Here is a 13,022-nt window from a genome sequence, read left to right as displayed (position 1 = left end):
ACCACCTCCGTTCTACAGTAGATTGAATGAGTATCTCTTAGATTCCTTAATCAGAATCTTCGTGGTATAAGCTAGATTGATGGCGGCATTCATGAGAATCCGGAAAGTCTAAACCTTTTCTGTGGTATTTCGGGTAGGATTCCGGGATTGAATGACTGTGATGAGCTTCAAACTCCTGAAGGCTGGGCGTTAGTGACAGACGCAAAAGAATCATTGGATTCTATTCCAACCTGATTGAGAACCGACAGATGATTAGCCGTGCTGTGACAGAGCATTTGGACCATTCTCACTGAGAGGATGGGAAGTAGCCATTGACAATGGTGATTCCCTACATACAGCTTGCCATGGAAGGAGCCTTGCATTTATGAAAGTGAGTAAGCATTATGTTGCAGGGATTCAGAGGACAAAGCATCTCCAAAACCCCAACATATTCTCCATTAATTACTACACAACAAGTAATTATTTCACGCTCCTTTATTTTTTTCTAATAATTCAAACTGATAATTATAATTGATATCCTGAATAAGAATAATAAAATAAACATAGCTTGCTTCAAACCAGCAATCTCCGTGGGATCGACCCTTACTCACGTAAGGTATTACTTGGACGACCCAGTGCACTTACTGGTTAATGGTACGAAATCATAAGAAATCTTGATTTTGATATTGGGATTAAAATTTCGTGCACCAGCATTAATGGCTAATCAAGGTAATTCCCATTAATTCCTATTAATGACTAAATTAGGATTAAGTGTTTCATCTTCTAAAATATGATTACGAAAACAAACACATTAATCATAGGAGACAATTTGTTAGTAAAAAATAATTGAAAATTAGACGAATGAAGTGATTCAAAATATTAAGTAAGCCTTGAAGTAGAATTTGGTCTCGAAAGAGATGTATGTAAGGACATTAAGTAAGAGTTTGATTGGATCAACAATTCGACAAGTCACTCAAATAAAGGAAATTGAAGATTTTTAAAATCAAGGGTTATCTAGCAACTGTCACACGATCATACAAAAGAGCGGGAACGATTACCTACGTTTTTGCATACATGGGGGTGTCACTTCAAGATTGATCAGTTAAGGAATTGGCTATAAATACTAGAAGGATCGAAGGAATAAAGATTGGAACTTCGTTTCAGAAATTACTCACGCACACTCACATCATAACGACTTTCTGAGTTTCCTTCGAGTCAAATTTCTGTAGGGTTCCTTCCACTTCTTTTTACTTTCCATTTACATTTTTTGCAAGCTTTAATTTATTTTTCTCGCAAATTTATCTTCCAAGTAATATTTAATTTCCTTGTTCAAATTTACATTTTTGTATTGTTATTTTTGAATTCAAAGTCCTTTGATCTAATCGGAGGCATTTTATTGCTTTATTTAAATTCAATGCAAACTATTTCGATTATAGTCAATTTTACTTTTAAAATCTTTATTTTATACCTTATCGGTCTTTTCCTTTAAATCTCGTCTAATTCGAAGATCTTTGATACACTTCTACAAAACTGGTACTCGCAAAAAAGAGGAGTTGGTTTCGCTCCCAGACCATTAGAATCGAACCACCATCGATTTGTTAAAAATCGACAAAACACATAGTTTGAAAGAGTAATTCAAACAATGACAAAAAAGATTATGTATATAATTTTAAATCAACCAATCCAAGATATATAAACGTGTCACAAAAAAAAAATAAACTTTACATACTAACAAAGTACCAAAAATCAAAGTCATAACAACTATCTATGAATTACAATTCCATAGAGGCCTTCGTTTACATTTTAAGAACACAGTTATAACCTTTTATCTTCCTTCCATTTAGCTTCTTAAATGTCTTCTTAATCTTCTTTAAAGAAGGCTTTTGGAAAGACAAGGAACTACCAAATGATGTTGCAGAATTCACCCCTTTGGAAAACAAATCATGAGATTCATTGAGTGATTGGTTAATTAAAGCAAGCCATTTTACAACCGGTTCATTATCGTCGAGGGCTAGAAAGTTTCCTACATTCAATGGAACAATCTCTTGAAAGCTAAAAAGGTCGAGAAAGAAAAAATATTCCAAAGTAAATTATCACAGCAATCCTCAAATTGTATTGTACAAAGCATTGCTAGTAATTTGGATATCAATTTAAAAAATATGAATTTATATGTATTTTTTCTCCATTATATTTAATTATTATACATCATGTTTGCCCAACATTAATACAAAAATTGTATAAAACTTTTTATTGTGTCTATGTATTATTATATTTGCCCCATTACCAACATTTTCTAGATTCATTACTACATTTATCAATTATATTGAAAAATATAGCAAAAAAACTGTAGTACTTTGTTTCAATACAACAGAATAAGAAACTTAGTTTTGAACATTCAAAATCATAAATAGCCTTTTCACTATATTTAGTTATCCAACTTAAAAGCATATCATTAACTTGAAAACTTATCCTGGATTAAAATAATTTGAATTAGATGTTAGATAGACCATACCACAAGACATATATGTTGTGTTCATTTCAAATAATCTGGAGAAAATAACTTAAATCAAGGTTTCCTTGGGACATTGCCTTTATAGTTTATACATTCCAAGTTGCTGCAAAAACTCTATAAAGATTAAAAATAGTCAAATGACCATTATTTAAACTTAGTATTTTATATTGTGATAGTAACAGACTATCATAAAAAAGTAAAACTAATAACAAGTAGAAAATTTCACAAAAATACCTAAAATTATGAATTGATTCAACAAAAGTCATAAAAGACTCTGAGACGTAGTTTGCAATTGACGAATCGGAAATTACATTTGCAACTAATTCAAAGTACTACGCCATACAAGTTCACTTGCACGACCTAAGACTCAATCAAATTCCAATGTTTTACTGTTGTTCCACCCATGCAATTGATGTGGGAGTTTGTGCCATCTAACTACCATCACCATCAATATGGGGCTCAACATTCTTCTCTATTGCAAAGCTCTAAGAGCTTCTATAGGTAGTCGTAACCTTTGAAGACATGTTGTCAATGATTGGTTGAATGTCACACCTGATGTTTCACATTGTTGACATAAAAATATCCTCAATCTTCAAGTCACTCTAACTTTTATTTCCCCTTTGGAGGAGGATCTTCTAGCAAACAACCATATCTAGATATTAATTTTTTGTGTTGATAGTGGTGTTTGCAAACCAAGTTTAGGAATACCTCTTATACATTGAGTATGATATTAATGTTTGTTAATATTACTTATTGTTATCTACTAGAGTACTCACTACAAGAGAAGCGGAGGATAGCAGCCAGAAATTAGCGTGCGTGTTTGAACTCGCCGCAAATTGGTAGAGTCGCGTCGGTTCTGAGCTGCGATTTGGCTTCAGCTACGGTACTGTGTTGGATAGCAGTTATTCAGTAAAAATCGCTACAATTCAATTGTTTTGGGTATATATAGTGAAGAATCAGTAGCTTTCATTCTTTTGTTCCTCGGGCAAACACAAATGGGAGCAGAGGCATAAAACACACCTCCGCACACGAATTCTTGCCACCGTGTACCTCCGCTCGGTAGTACCAGTTGCATCACACTTTCTCCTGCTGGTGGGTCCATCGCCAATCTGCTCCCTGCTTCCTTTGGTCCCATCCTTAGGTCTGCTCAGCTTCTTGGTTCAAATTTTTGGTATGCAAAAAATTCGTCTTTCAATTTTGTTCTATTTTCGTTTTGGTTTTAGAATTGTTCACAACCGAGAATTTTCGAGATTACGAGCATAAAGGTGCTCCATGAGCCCCTCAAATCTTGTTAACCCTAACCCTTACTCCATGAGCTTCGATTGGCGCTGCTTCTGCTGGCCCTGACCCCAAAACGGTGCTCCTCTGCTTCCTCTCTTCAGCCAAATCTGCTCTATCCGTGGTTCTAATTTGTTGCAGCTACATGAGTTTCTTGCCACAGTTGCCTTCAGCCTCCGTCGCTGCTAGCCCCGTCGATACCACCACCATCTCAGGTTCTTCTCCTTCTTCCTTCTTTTTCTTTACTCCGGTCTTCGTTTTCTTATTCACTGTTTTTTGAATTCTTGGATTTTTCAATTGATTGAACACCAAAAGTTACATTTCAATTAATAACTTAAAGCAATCAAGAGGAGTGATTTTTCTCTCAATATTTTATATTCAATAGATTATATATCTTGAATTTGCCACTTGATTTGAATGTTGATTTTGAAGAATTAGATGAAAATGATGAGTTAGATAAAAATGATGAAGTCCTTATTTTTTATATGAGATTTTGGGTGCTAAAGACTTTTTTTCTTGTTAATCTCCATTTGGAAAGTGTTGAAAGCTATACTTGGAAGAGAAAAGAGTAGTTCTCCTGATATCTGTAATGGCTCATTATTTTTTATGAAGCTGTGTGATTATGGGTAAGTTTAGTAACATAAATTATTTGCATGCTGTTTCATTTTTGTTTTGGTTAATTGAGAATCTATGATTGTGTTCATTTTTTAGCATGCAAACACAGCATCAATTTGTACAGAATTCTTATATTGTATATTACTTGAATCACGTGACTTTAAGAACATAGCATCAATTTTGTTTTAGTGATAGGTTCATGCGAGTAATTAAAGTTAAAACTTGTTGATTAATTAGGGTGACAGTAAAAGGTAAGTCATGTGAGTGCAAAGATTATGCATATGTAAATTGTTAGTTAAAATTAAAAAAAAAATTAGAACCATTAAAATAGGGATCAATCCTTCATCTGTTAAAGAAATATATTTCACCAGTAACTAACTTGGGAAAGGTTTTAGAATTGGTGTTATGGCAAGCATGATAGCACTAACTGTAAGTAATAAATCTTGACATGAATGTATACCTCTCTTGAAAAGTTTATATTCCTCTATATACCAATCAAACCGTTGTGTTTCTACTATCAGGAAGCCGTTGTAATTGGAAGAAACAGGTAAGGCCTCAATTATAGTTGACAAAAATGTATGTCAAATGAGACCCCAATTTTTATATGTTAAAATTTGTGTACACGTTAGCATTATTACAACTCACGTTTTTCTGGGAGATGGCCTTTCGAAATTGATAGGTCATAGTTGTTTACTTCACAGATTATATGACATTAAGAATGTGCTTTATGATTATTTCAAAAGGTTGAAGTGAAAATAAATTTTTAGTTGTTGGCTGATCCAACACAAATGTCAAGGGACTTAATGCAGAGTACTGTAAATTTTTTAATAAGATTTCATGTTAAAAATATTTGTTAAACATCCTATGTACTTAATTATGTTTGTGACTAGTTTACATCTTGTTTGTCAAATATGCTAGAATGATATGCTTAGTAATTGCTAGAGTGACAATGTTATGGTTAGCTTCAAAAGCAAATTCATAGTATTTAAGGAGAGTACATCTTTACTTTCTTCATGACAATTTCAAGGAGTGTACGTTTTTTGTAGTTTAGTGGTGCTTTATATGTGTATAATATCCCTGTTATGAGTACCAACAAATTAGCTTTTGTTATTTTTGTTGATGATAGGTTAATAGTGCTGCATTTGAATATTTTTGGTAGCTGATAAATCCTTTATATTTGAAGCTTCTTGATTTTTCTTAGTTGTTGAATTTACATGAGTATAAAAATTTTCATACTGGGATTAAGTTATGATGTGGTGAAATTGGGGTGTATACACTCTATATGTGCTTAATCTGATACATGATTAAGACTCAGGAATTTCTGGATAATGAGTCATGGTATTAGGATAAGGTTTTATTTGTGAGAAGTACAAGTGTACAACCCTATAAGAAAATTGGACTCTTTTTTGCTACACGCATTATTTCTCTTTACATTGTACACTTTCTATTTGTTGATCTATTTTTTGTACCCGGTAATTGTTTTGCTTCATCGATGGTATGTCTTGTTTGCTTTTCAAATTTAATTTTGCTGGCTAACTGGCAATGACATGGGTATTGTACATTTTATTGATTTTTTTATTTCCTTGGATATGTTGTATGGTGCACGAAATTGTGATCATCAATGGCGCCATCAACATGGTACGCTCATTGCAATCTTAACTCTTTATCACAACTCCGCACAACTAACCAGCAAGTGCACTGGGTCGTCCAAGTAATAAACCTTACGCGAGTAAAGGTCGATCCCACGGAGATTGTTGGTATGAAGCAAGCTATGGTCACCTTGTAAATCTTAGTCAGGCGGACTCAAATGGTTATGGATGATATATGAATGAAAGATAAAGATAGAGATACTTATGTATTTCATTGGTGAGAGCTTCAGATAAGCGAATGGAGATGCTTTGTCCCTTCCGTCTCTCTGCTTTCCTACAGTCTTCATCCAATCCTTCTTACTCCTTTCCATGGCAAGCTTATGCAAGGGTTTCACCGTTGTCAGTGGCTACCTCCCATCCTCTCAGTGGAAATGTTCAACGCACCCTGTCATGGCACGGCTATCCATCTGTCGGTTCTCAATCAGGCCGGAATAGAATCCAGTGATTCTTTTGCGTCTGTCACTAACGCCCCGCCCTCAGGAGTTTGAAGCACGTCACAGTCATTCAATCATTGAATCCTACTCAGAATACCACAGAAAAGGTTAGACCTTCCGGATTCTCTTGAATGCCGCCATCAGTTCTAGCCTATACCACGAAGACTCTGATCTCACGGAATGGCTGGCTCGGTTGTCAAGCGAGCGCTCGGTTGTCAGGCGATCAACCATGCATCGTGTATCAGGAATCCAAGAGATATTCACCCAATCTAAGGTAGAACGGAGGTGGTTGTCAGTCACACGTTCATAGGTGAGAATGATGATGAGTGTCACGGATCATCACATTCATCAAGTTGAAGAACAAGTGATATCTTGGAACAAGAACAAGCGGAATTGAATAAAAGAACAATAGTAATTGCATTAATACTATGGTGTGTAGAAACTCCACCGTTGAAAATACATAAGAACAAGGTCTAGGCATAGCCGTGGGGCCAGCCTCCAAATGATCTAAGAACTAGATGTCCAAAGATGAAAAATACAATAGTAAAAGGTCCTATTTATAGGGAACTAGTAGCTTAAGAATTACAAAGGTGAGTAAATGACATAAGAATCCACTTCCGGGCCCACTTGGTGTGTGCTTGGGCTGAGCATTGAAGCATTTTCGTGTAGAGACTCTTCTTGGAGTTAAACGCCAGCTTTTATGCCAGTTTGGGCGTTTAACTCCCATTTTGGTGCCAGTTCCGGCGTTTAACGTTGGGAAATCTGAAGGTGACTTTGAACGCCGGTTTGGGCCATCAAATCTTGGGCAAATTATGAACTATCATATATTGCTGGAAAGCCCAGGATGTCTAATTTCCAACGCCGTTAAGAGCGTGCCAATTGGGCTTCTGTAGCTCTAGAAAATCCACTTCGAGTGCAGGGAGGTCAGAATCCAACAGCATCTGCAGTCCTTTTCAGTCTCTGAATCAGATTTTTGCTCAGGTCTCTCAATTTCAGCCAGAAAATAGCTGAAATCACGGAAAAACACACAAACTCATAGTAAAGTCCAGAAAAGTGAATTTTAACTAAAAACTAATAAAAATATACTAAAAACTAACTAAATCCTACTAGAAATATACTAAAAACAATGCCAAAAAGCGTACAAATTATCCGCTCATCACAACACCAAACTTAAATTGTTGCTTGTCCTCAAGCAACTAAAAATCAAATAAGATAAAAAGAAGAGAATATGCAATGAACTCCAAAAACATCTATGAAGATCAGTATTAATTAGATGAGCGTGGCTTTTAGCTTTTTGCCTCTGAATAGTTTTGGCATCTCACTTTATCCTTTGAAATTCAGAATGATTGGCTTCTTTAGGAACTCAGAATCCAGATAGTGTTATTGATTCTCCTAGTTAAGTATGATGATTCTTGAACACAGCTACCTTATGAGTCTTGGCCGTGGCCCAAAGCACTCTGTCTTCCAGTATTACCACCGGATACATACATGCCACAGACACATAATTGGGTGAACCTTTTCAGATTGTGACTCAGCTTTGCTAGAGTCCCCAATTAGAGGTGTCCAGGGTTCTTAAGCACACTCTTTTTGCCTTGGATCACAATTTTATTTCTTTCTTTTTTTTCTTTTTCTCTTTCTCTCTTTTTTTTTTTCGTTTTTCTCCTTCTCTTTTTTTTTTGTATTCACTGCTTTTTCTTGCTTCAAGAATCATTTTTTATGATTTTTCAAATCCTCAGTAACATGTCTCCTTTTTCATCATTCTTTCAAGAGCCAACATTTATGAACCACAAATTCAAAAGACATATGCACTGTTTAAGCATACATTCAGAAACAAAAGTATTGCCACCACATCAAAATAATTAATCTGTTATAAAATTTGAAATTCATGCAATTCTTTTCTTTTTTTTTTCAATTAAGAACATTTTTTATTCAAGAAAGGTGATGGATTCATAGGACATTCATAACTTTAAGGCATTGACACTAAGACACTAATGATCATAAGACACAAACATGGATAAACATAAGCATGAAAATTCGAAAAACAAGAAAATAAAGAACAAGGAGATTAAAGAACGGGTCCACCTTAGTGATGGCGGCTTGTTCTTCCTCTTGAAGATCTTATGGAGTGCTTGAGCTCCTCAATGTCTCTTCCTTGTCTTTGTTGCTCCTCTCTCATGATTCTTTGATCTTCTCTAATTTCATGGAGGAGGATGGAATGTTCTTGGTGCTCCACCCTTAGTTGTCCCATGTTGGAACTCAATTCTCCTAGGGAGGTGTTAATTTGCTCCCAATAGTCTTGTGGAGGAAAGTGCATCCCTTGAGGCATCTCAGGGATCTCATGATGAGAGGGGTCTCTTGTTTGCTGCATCCTTTTCTTAGTGATGGGCTTGTCCTCATCAATGAGGATGTCTCCTTCTATGTCTATTCCAACTGAGTAACAGAGGTGACAAATGAGATGAGAAAAGGCTAACCTTGCCAAGGTAGAGGACTTGTCCGCCACCTTATAGAGTTCTTGGGCTATAACCTCATGAACTTCCACTTCTTCTCCAATCATGATGCTATGAATCATGATGGCCCGGTCTAGAGTAACTTCAGACCGGTTGCTAGTGGGAATGATTGAGCGTTGGATAAACTCCAACCATCCTCTAGCCACGGGCTTGAGGTCATGCCTTCTCAATTGAACCGGCTTCCCTCTTGAATCTCTCTTCCATTGGGCGCCCTCTTCACAAATGTCAGTGAGGACTTGGTCCAACCTTTGATCAAAGTTGACCCTTCTTGTGTAAGGATGTTCATCTCCTTGCATCATGGGCAAGTTGAATGCCAACCTCACATTTTTCGGACTAAAATCTAAGTATTTCTCCCGAACCATTGTAAGCCAATTCTTTGGGTTCGGGTTCACACTTTGATCATGGCTCTTGGTGATCCATGCATTGGCATAGAACTCTTGAACCATTAAGATTCCGACTTGTTGAATGGGGTTGGTGAGAACTTCCCAACCTCTTCTTTGAATCTCATGTCGGATCTCCGGATATTCACTCTTTTTGAGTTTGAAAGGAACCTCGGGGATCACCTTCTTCAAGGCCACAACTTCATAGAAGTGGTCTTGATGCACCCTTGAGATGAATCTCTCCATCTCCCATGACTCGGAGGTGGAAGCTTTTGCCTTCCCTTTCCTCTTTCTAGAGGTTTCTCCGGCCTTGGATGCCATAAGTGGTTATGAAAAAATAAAAAGCAATGCTTTTACCACACCAAACTTAAAAGGTTTGCTCGTCCTCGAGCAAAAGAAGGAAGAAGAGAGTAGAAGAAGAAGAAATGGAGGAGAGGGAGATGGCGTTGTGGTTTGGCCAAAAAGGGGAGAAGTAGTGTTTAGGGTGTGTGAAAATGAAGAAGTGAAGATGGGTTTATATAGGGGTGAAGAGAGGGGTAGGGTTCGGTCATTATGGGTGGGTTTGGGAGGGAAAGTGGTTTGAATTTGAATGGTGAGGTAGGTGGGGTTTTATGAAGGATGGATGTGAGTGGTGAAGAGAAAGATGGGATTTGATAGGTGAAGGGTTTTTGGGGAAGAGGTGTTGAGGTGATTGGTGAATGGGTGAAGAAGAAGAGAGAGGGTGGTGGGGTAGGTGGGGATCCTGTGGGGTCCACAGATCCTGAGGTGTCAAGAAAAAGTCATCCCTGCACCAAATGGCATGCAAAAATGCGTTTTGAGCCAATTTTGGCGTTAAACGCCGGGCTGGTGCCCATTTCTGGCGTTTAACGCCAGGTGCTTGCCCTTTTCTGGCGTTTAACGCCAGTCTGGTGCCCCTTTCTGGCGTTAAACGCCCAGAATGGTGCCAGACTGGGCATTAAACGCCCATCTGCTAGCCTCACTGGCGTTTAAACGCTAGTAAGTTCTTCCTCCAGGGTGTGCTGTTTTTCTTCCTGTTTTTCATTCTGTTTTTGCTTTTTTAATTGATTTTGTGACTTCTCATGATCATCAACCTACAGAAAACATAAAATAACAAAGGAAAATAGATAAAATATATCATTGGGTTGCCTCCCAACAAGCGCTTCTTTAATGTCAGTAGCTTGACAGAGGGCTCTCATGGAGCCTCACAAATGCTCAGAGCAATGTTGTAACCTCCCAACACCAAACTTAGAGTTTGAATGTGGGGGTTCAACACCAAACTTAGAGTTTGGTTGTGGCCTCCCAACACCAAACTTAGAGTTTGGTTGTGGCCTCCCAACACCAAACTTAGAGTTTGACTGTGGGGGCTCTGTTTGACTCTGCTTTGAGAAAAGCTCTTCATGCTTCCTCTCCATGATGACAGAGGGATATCCTTGAGCCTTAAACACAAAGGATTCTTCATTCACTTAAATGATCATTTCACCTCCATCAACATCAATCACAGCCTTAGCTGTGGCTAGGAAGGGTCTGCCAAGGATGATGGATTCATCCTTGCACTTCCCAGTCTCTAGGACTATGAAATCAGTAGGGATGTAATGGTCTTCAACTTTCACCAGAACATCCTCTACTAGCCCATAAGCTTGTTTTCTTGAGTTGTCTGCCATCTCCAGTGAGATTCTTGCAGCTTGTACCTCAAAGATCCCTAGCTTCTCCATTACAGAGAGAGGCATGAGGTTTACACTTGACCCTAAGTCACACAGAGCCTTCTTGAAGGTCATGGTGCCTATGGTACAAGGTATTGAAAACTTCCTAGGATCTTGTTTCTTTTGAGGTAATTTCTACCTAGACAAGTCATCCAGTTCCTTGGTGAGCAAAGGAGGTTCGTTCTCCCAGGTCTCATTACCAAATAACTTGTCATTTAGCTTCATGATTGCTCCAAGGTATTTAGCAACTTGCTCTTCAGTGACATACTCATCCTCTTCAGAGGAAGAATACTCATCAGAGCTCATGAATGGCAGAAGTAAATTCATTGGAATCTCTATGGTCTCATTTTGAGCCTCAGATTCCCATGGTTCCTCATTAGGGAATTCATTGGAGGTTAGTGCACGCCCATTGAGGTCTTCCTCAGTGGCGTTCACTGCCTCTCCTTCTTCTCCAAATTCGGCCATGTTGATGGCCTTGCACTCTCCTTTTGGATTTTCTTCTGTATTGCTTGGAAGAGTACTAGGAGGGAGTTCAGTAATTTTCTTGCTCAGCTGTCCTACTTGTGCCTCCAAATTCCTAATGGAGGACCTTGTTTCAGTCATGAAACTTTGAGTGGTTTTGATTAGATCAGAGACCATGGTTGCTAAGTCAGAGTTGCTCTGCTTAGAATTCTCTGTCTGTTGCTGAGAAGATGATGGAAAAGGCTTGCCATTGCTAAACCTGTTTCTTCCACCATTATTGTTATTGAAACCTTGTTGAGGTCTCTGTTGATCCTTCCATGAAAGATTTGGATGATTTCTCCATGAAGAATTATAGGTGTTTCCATAGGGTTCTCCCATGTAATTCACCTCTTCCATTGAAGGGTTCTCAGGATCATAAGCTTCTTCTTCAGATGAAGCATCCTTAGTACTGCTTGGTGCATTTTGCATTACAGACAGACTTTGAGAAATCAAATTGACTTGTTGAGTCAATATCTTGTTCTGAGCCAGAATGGCATTCAGAGTATCAATCTCAAGAACTCCTTTCTTCTGATTTGTCCCATTGTTCACAGGATTCCTTTCAGAAGTGTACATGAATTAGTTATTTGCAACCATTTCAATTAGTTCTTGAGCTTCTGTAGGCGTCCTCTTCAGATGAAGAGATCCTCCAGCAGAGCTATCCAAAGACATCTTGGATAGTTTAGAGAGACCATCATAGAAAATACCTATGATGCTCCATTCAGAAAGCATGTCAGAAGGACATTTTCTGATTAATTGTTTGTATCTTTCCCAAGCTTCATAGAGGGATTCTCCATCCTTCTGTCTGAAGGTTTGGACTTCCACTCTAAGCTTACTCAATTTTTGAGGTGGAAAGAACTTTGCCAAGAAGGCATTGACTAGCTTTTCCCAAGAGTTCAGGCTTTTTTTAGGTTGTGAGTCCAACCATGTCCTAGCTCTGTCTCTTACAGCAAAAGGGAGTAGCATAAGTCTGTAGACCTCAGGGTCAACCCCATTAGTCTTGACAGTGTCACAGATTTGCAAGAATTCAGCTAAAAACTGATGAGGATCTTCCAATGGAAGTCCATGGAACTTGCAATTCTGTTGCATTAGAGAAACTAATTGAGGCTTAAGCTCAAAGTTGTTTGCTCCAATGGCAGGGATAGAGATGCTTCTCCCATAGAAGTCGGGAGTAGGTGCAGTAAAGTCACCAAGCACCTTCCTTGCATTGTTGGCATTGTTGTTGTTTTCGGCTGCCATGGTTTCTTCTTCTTTGAAGATTTCTGTTAGGTCCTCTACAGAGAGTTGTGCCTTAGCTTCTCTTAGCTTTCGCTTCAAGGTCCTTTCAGGTTCAGGGTCAGCTTCAACAAGAATGCCTTTGTCTTTGTTCCTGCTCATATGAAAGAGAAGAGAACAAGAAAATATGGAATCCTCTATGTCACAGTATAGAGATTCCTTGAGGTGTCAGAGAAAAAAAAATTAGAAGGAAGA

At 37.9% G+C, this 13,022-nt stretch overlaps 1 non-coding gene across 1 annotated transcript; it reads left to right on the top strand.

Moving 5' to 3' along the window:
- The first annotated feature begins 12,278 nt into the window (after positions 1–12,278).
- On the top strand, positions 12,279–12,386 carry LOC130984735 (small nucleolar RNA R71). Its single transcript, XR_009088648.1, has one exon. It is a non-coding gene; the product is annotated as a small nucleolar RNA R71 (small nucleolar RNA).
- The last annotated feature ends 636 nt before the right edge of the window (positions 12,387–13,022 follow it).

Source organism: Arachis stenosperma, chromosome 5 (assembly GCF_014773155.1).
Source record: "Arachis stenosperma cultivar V10309 chromosome 5, arast.V10309.gnm1.PFL2, whole genome shotgun sequence".
Classification (NCBI taxonomy): Eukaryota; Viridiplantae; Streptophyta; class Magnoliopsida; order Fabales; family Fabaceae; genus Arachis; species Arachis stenosperma.
Note: the sequence above shows the minus strand (reverse complement) of the source record. Positions and strands in the feature narration are given on the sequence as shown.